Here is a 6,453-nt window from a genome sequence, read left to right as displayed (position 1 = left end):
ACTCATCTTTGCCGGTGTGGAGTTGTGATATTTTTGGACGAGCAAGGATGAAAGCCTCGGGTCCTGCGGTTAATGAGATACCGAGGCAGCGGGAATGATGGTTTTAATTACTGCCCAGGCCTGGTCTAAAGGGGGTGGTTGCTGAAGAGCATGCTGAGTGTCCTAGGTTGGGAGTTCAGACCGATGCCAGTCATGCTGTGCCTGGCTGCCTTTGATGCTCACTCCCCTCTGCTTTCTTCCCACATTGTGCTTATTAGATTCTTTGCTGCTGATGCTTCACTGCACCTTTGTTCAGACCAATGCTTCGGACAAAGCGAGGCATAAGCACTGAGATTTCAACTTCAAATCCCTAGAAAGTTTCAGTGATGCAGAAGGCCACTTAATCTTTTTGTGGAAATTAAGTCTGCATGGCTCCCATTGTGCGGTGCGGCACTCCGGCAACAGAGGAGATGGACTGTGAGTTTTCTCGGCGGAGATGGCGTGATGTTTATTGTTGAAGAATCAAAATGCGTGAGTGCACGAGTCCAAGGGTTAGTATCCAACCATGTATGTAAATGAAAACTAAAAATAGAAATTGCTTCTGAAATGATGAAAACTGAATTGAGGAAGATTCCTCCCCGCTGTCTGCTCACATTTCAGGGGAGGAAATCTACAGTAGATTCGCAGGCATGCAGGCTGTGATCTCGCCTGTCCTCGGCTGCTCCCAGCAGGAGGGTGTTGCTACGTGTCTGCTCTCTGTTCTCCTGCAGCCCAGCTGTGGCCCAACCCTTGTTGACTTTTCGGAGATCAGATGGCATCCTCACTGTCGGTGTCATCGAGGGGGCTCTGCCTCTGCAGGACTGCCGTGGTCAGCATGGGCCTCCTCCTCCTCCTCCTGCTGTCTTTACCCCCTGCATCTCCAAGAAAAAGCTTGGGCTGGCTAGTGTTTGAACACACCATGCATATTCACAAACACAACATTTTACAAACAAATTTATCATGCAACGCTCAAAAGTTCCTCTCTCGGCAAACCGGCACATTCTTTTTTCTTTTCCAATTGTTTACTTTCTACATTTACTTTATTCATTGGACAAAAGCATGCCTATTGAGTCCAATCTTTTTCTACCCAGATTTCCTGTATCTGTATACACACATAATCTTCAAACAAGTCAAGGCCACCAGACAGACGTTTTTGTTATCAAATGAACAGGAAACTATATTTGCCGAATGAATGGAAGCTGAATGGGATATGTCCTTGGCACTCAGACTCACAGGAAGTGTAGATAAGGGGTTTGAATCATCTATGAAAAAAAGTGCTCTGTATTTGGAAAGCGATGATGATGATAATGCGTGTACCCAGTGAATGTTTTTATTCTGTAGCAATTCAGCCATAGTGTGTGTTTTTTGAAGGATTATTTAATGTGGTTTGCTAGAAAGTGTTGCTGAAAGACATGACGGAGAAAGTGAGGATCACATGCGAGAATGATCATGAGTCTGATTCAAGCCCTTAAAGCGATAGTTCTTTTGAAATGGGGTTGTATGAGGTAGGGTACTTCTCCATAGTCACAGTAGATGTGCCACAGTTTGGAGAAGCAGGCAGGAGTCCCAACACGCAATTTACTGTTGGGGACGGGATCAGCATCTAAATGTGAAAAAGGCCCAACTTCAAAAAATCAATATCAGTTTACACGCTATATTTAGAGTATGTCCACCCACTTTACCTTGCCGTCAAACAACCTTTCATAACGAGGAATTGAGGTTGTTATATTGCTCACTTCAAAGCCACCCGGACTCCTTTTACAAAAATCATTTTAACTCGCAAAACGTGAGTTGCTGGTCTACTGGCTGCCTCAATCGGTTAGTTTGTTTGTTAATTTTGTTAGTTCTTAACCCAAGGGGGTAAGCTTTGCTTTAGAACTCAAACCTCCAATGGCGCCATTTTGACACTACAAAGAGATCACCTCCTGTTAGCATTCCACTGACTAACATACATTTTGGCGCCACTTTCACAGCGAATAACTTTACATCTGAAGTGTTTAAAGACTCTATTTGTCCATTGTTTATTTCTAAAGAAACACGAGAATGTATAAAAGGCTCCATTACCTTGTACCTCACGTTATGGCTCCGTAACAGACGTTTTTATAAAAATAGGCTAAAGATTGTGTCATAACCACACGACTTACTGACGCACAGTATAGAAATTACCGTATAGTACAGGAGAAGCTCACAGACAGTTTCGACTTACATTAGCTGTTTAGGTTTAATTACTAATGTTAACTAGCATGTTAGTGATCAATAATTAGCCTGTGCCCATGTTATCTCCTTACATATACGTACACTCTCCGTCTCTGTAAGATTGGGAATGATTGAGATTTCTCTTGGCACAGCTACCAGAAGACTTATAAATTGACATACTATTGGCGCTTTTCCATTACATGGTACCTACTCGCCTCGCCTCGACTCTACTCGCCTTTTTTGGTTTTCCATTACGAAAAAGTACCTGGTACCTGCTAACAGGTACTTTTTTTAGTACCTGCTCAGTCGAGGTTCCAAGCGAGCTGAGGCGAGCCGAGAAGGTGACGTGAAACCCTGCAGGCTGCTGATTGGTCGGAAAGAAGCGTCACTGATCACTGCATTGCTAGCGAGAGACAGCATTTTTAAATAGTTTAGCCAGCGGTGTTTTTTTGCTGCCGGAGGCTCGCAGAGCTTTCTCCGTAGCATACAAGTGGCCTGATGGTTATACTGGTGCGCTGGTGTGTGCATGTGTGATGTGTGTGTGTCGAGTCGCCGTATGTGTGTGTGTGGGGAGCTAGTGAGTGAGGGAGAAGTGAGAGAGTGACGGCGATTATCTCCGCAGCGAGTAGCGACTCTAGAGAAATATATATAGGAGAGAAACAAAGCGAGTAGCGACTCTAGAGACATATATATGTGACCACGGTGGGAAATCTGGAGCAGTAAACGTTAACTATCTCTTTGATATCATGTTGTTTACGGAGACGGAGAACCAGGAAATGCGTCGGCGATATGTCAATGGGAAAGCAAGCTACTAAGCCACGCCCACGGCAGTCGCTATGACGACCAGCCACGCTGAGGCGATAATAAAATCTGCAATGGAAAACGGACGCACAGCGAGTCGAGGCGAGTAGAGTCGAGTAGAGTCGAGGCGAGTCGAGCAGGTACCATGTAATGGAAAAACGCCATAAATGTCAATGTCCTAACCCCTTCAACTGCATGGAGTTTACACAGTTGCCATGGAGATAAGTGAGTTGTCATCTCTTGTCATAGCTGTTGGCTACATCACATGTCTTAATACACATCACTCAATACTATTTCACTTTTATCAATATCTTTTTTTTTAAGATTTTTTTGGGCATTTCAGCCTTTAATGGAAAGGACAGTTAGATATGAAAGGGGGAAGACATGCAGGAAATCCGTCCAAGTCGGACTCGAACCCTGGCCCTTCTGCATCAAGGCATACACCTTCTATATATGTGCGCCTGCTCTACCAACTGCGCTAACCCTGCCACAATCAATATCTTATTTTTAGCACAGTATTATTCAATTAAAACAACAACAACACAAACAACTTCTTTTCACTTACTGTAACGTCAGGCTAATTGCTTTGGTGATTGACAGTTTTTTATTAACAGACAGGTAATGTGGTTTATTAAGGTTAGGTTATATAAAGGATGTTCATGTTGTCAAAAATTGTATGTTTGGAGTACCTATAGTCCTATTTCACACATTAGGTGACAATGCTGCAAAAAAAAAATCTGTCTCTTAATTAATTTGTGTTTTTTTATAGATAGAGTATAATTTATGGCTGCTTATACATTTTTTAGGGCAACAAACATTGTCATATGTTTTAGGAGAAACTTCTGATGGAGGACTACTGAAAGTGAACCTCAGTGATTTTGACAACACCAGCTGAGCACCATCGCCAACAAAGCCGGAAACTGTTATAAATAGAACACCAGTTTGTTTCAGATTAAACATACTGTATGTTTGGTTTGACTGCTTATTCTGCATGGGTTTAGAAACCCATGGTGCAAGTGTGTGTGTGTGTGTGTGTGTGTGTGTGTGTGTGTCTGTGTCTGTGTGTGTGTGTGTGTGTGTGTGTGTGTGTGTGTGTGTGTGTGTGTGTGTTGTGATGCAGTGCCTGCGTCTTTGAACACACTGATGCAGAGCAGATTAGGTTCCACGGCAGGCAAGCGACTAATCTAATTTTCCTAACCCGCTTACTGATATCATGGCATGGTAGATCCTTATTATTCAGAATCCCCTCTTGTTCTGGTTTTGCAATCAGGAGTTCAAGCGTAATGGGACCACTGTGATTTATGTAGAACGGATGCTTTGATCCTGTTTTGTTTTTAACGTTTGACACAGTAAGTGAGGTGGAATGCTATGAATATCAAATAAATACTACGTTTTAATAGAGGAACATGTTCCTGACAGGGATGGCGGTGGTGACATCCTTGGTTGGGATGATAATAATGTAAGAATGAAGGGTGTGTATTTTGTGAAAGTGCAGCCAGTTTGATATACTAACTGTGTTGCATGTTTCCTTTCATCAGCTTTTGGCCGTAGTCTCTCACAGAGCATGATTAGCGTAAGCGTGGAATCCACGCCGCTGGGGGCTGCAGGGCAAGCTTGAAGCCTGAAGCGCATTCATCAACGTCCCTGGCAGGGTGCACCTTTCTCAGCCTCACACTGCTCAGCTTGGAGCCCACTCCTTAGCCACATTTTCAGCTTTTTCCTTCATTCTGACTCTTTTTCAATGGCCTTTGTAGTTTTTTAAGAGATAGCGTGGTTTTTGAAGTAAAATAATATATATATATTTATATATATATATATAAAGCGAAGCTTTTGCAGTTAGTGGACTGTCTGTGTCAGGTTCGTATTGTTCAGCATTTGACAACATGACATTACTATGTGTGTGTGACGTTGAAATGCATCCGTTCAGATCCTCAAAGACACATACACCCTAGTGGATTTCTGTCTTATGTGGCTCTTGGTGTGACTTTGCCTTTTTTACCCCACAGTCAGGCTTGATGACACTGATATCCTTGCCTTTTTCTTCATCTCCCCTTAGTCTTCTTCCAGCAGGTAAACAGTGACTGAAGCAGAGTTTTCCCAGACTGGTCCCTCAGGTCTGAATCTGTAATCACTCTTAGATCTCAGACATGAAAGACTTGCGTACATCTTCCTTAAAATGCCCTCTGAGGTGCCAAGTTCAATTTCAAATGGTTAGAATGTGGAGATGAGAGGGGAAGTTTGGGAAGAAATAATAGTTTGTGATCAGGTACCTCTTAAAAGGAATGCATATAGGAGGATTTTTTTTGGGACTTTGTAAAAGCATTCTTAACACTCACATTTCAAAATCATTCATTTTTGGTCATAAGTTAAACTTGAAAGGAAAGGGAATGACGACTTTATACAAAAGGCCATATCATCAATGTCTCAATACTTTATTCAATACTACAGTCAATCAATTGTGGTCCATCAGTCAATACGTTTTAAGAAAAATCATGGTGATACTTTATTTCAGGGGTCCTCAACGTTTTTTAGGCCAAGGACCCCTTAGCTGAAAGAGAGACAGAGCAGGGACCTACATGTTAAATTGAGTTGCATATTAAACTGGGCTTACAATAACATGTGGGCGGCCTAAAGCCTTTATACATACTTTTTTATAGTGCATACAATACTAAGCTAATAGTTATTGACATATTCATGTATATTTACATTATGTTTTAACGTTAAACATACATGTACCACAGTGAATCCTTGAAGCTTAACTATATCTGTGGATGGCTACCTTAATTTCAGGCTAGTAAGCCTGTCATCAACATTGTCTAAATGAAAAAAAACAAAAATCTGAGATAGACCGTTGCTATTACTATGTTGGACTTATGTTTATTTATATTTTCAGACATACTTTAAGTTTTGAAAAACAAAAGATGATAAAACCATCACTTGGTGGCCCCAGTAACTCTGAGGACCCCACCTGTTGAAGATCTCTGCTTTATTTCATTCATTAGCTCAGCCTGAATCCATTTAGCCCCCTAACTTATTCAACATTTACAGTATACAGTAAAAGGTTGAATCAACAAACGTGTTTAAATCTGACATACACTTGCATGATGCAAATGTACCATATAATTGATTTTACATAGAGTTTGTCTTATATTGTTCACAAACTAGAAGTTAAACAGCACTATGTAGGCCTATTGTGGTGCACGCTGAACTGTGTCCTGAAAAGCTCATATGAAGATCTGTCAGTTTGTTGCTGATTTAAAAACAACAACAGTATGCGTATCCTAGTTTGATCAGAGACTTAGTGGAGTAGGTCTTGGTAACCGAGTCTGTGTATTTACTGTACGGGCTTTGCTGACATCTAGCGGTCACAATTGAGCTCGCGCTGTTAAACAATTGCACACATAACAGCACTAGGTTAAACGGATCACTGCGCTTGAA

This window comes from Perca flavescens, chromosome 5 (assembly GCF_004354835.1).
Source record: "Perca flavescens isolate YP-PL-M2 chromosome 5, PFLA_1.0, whole genome shotgun sequence".
In the NCBI taxonomy this organism is placed as follows: domain Eukaryota; kingdom Metazoa; phylum Chordata; class Actinopteri; order Perciformes; family Percidae; genus Perca; species Perca flavescens.
The sequence above is the reverse complement of the archived record's forward strand: the minus strand, read 5'-3'. Positions refer to the sequence as shown.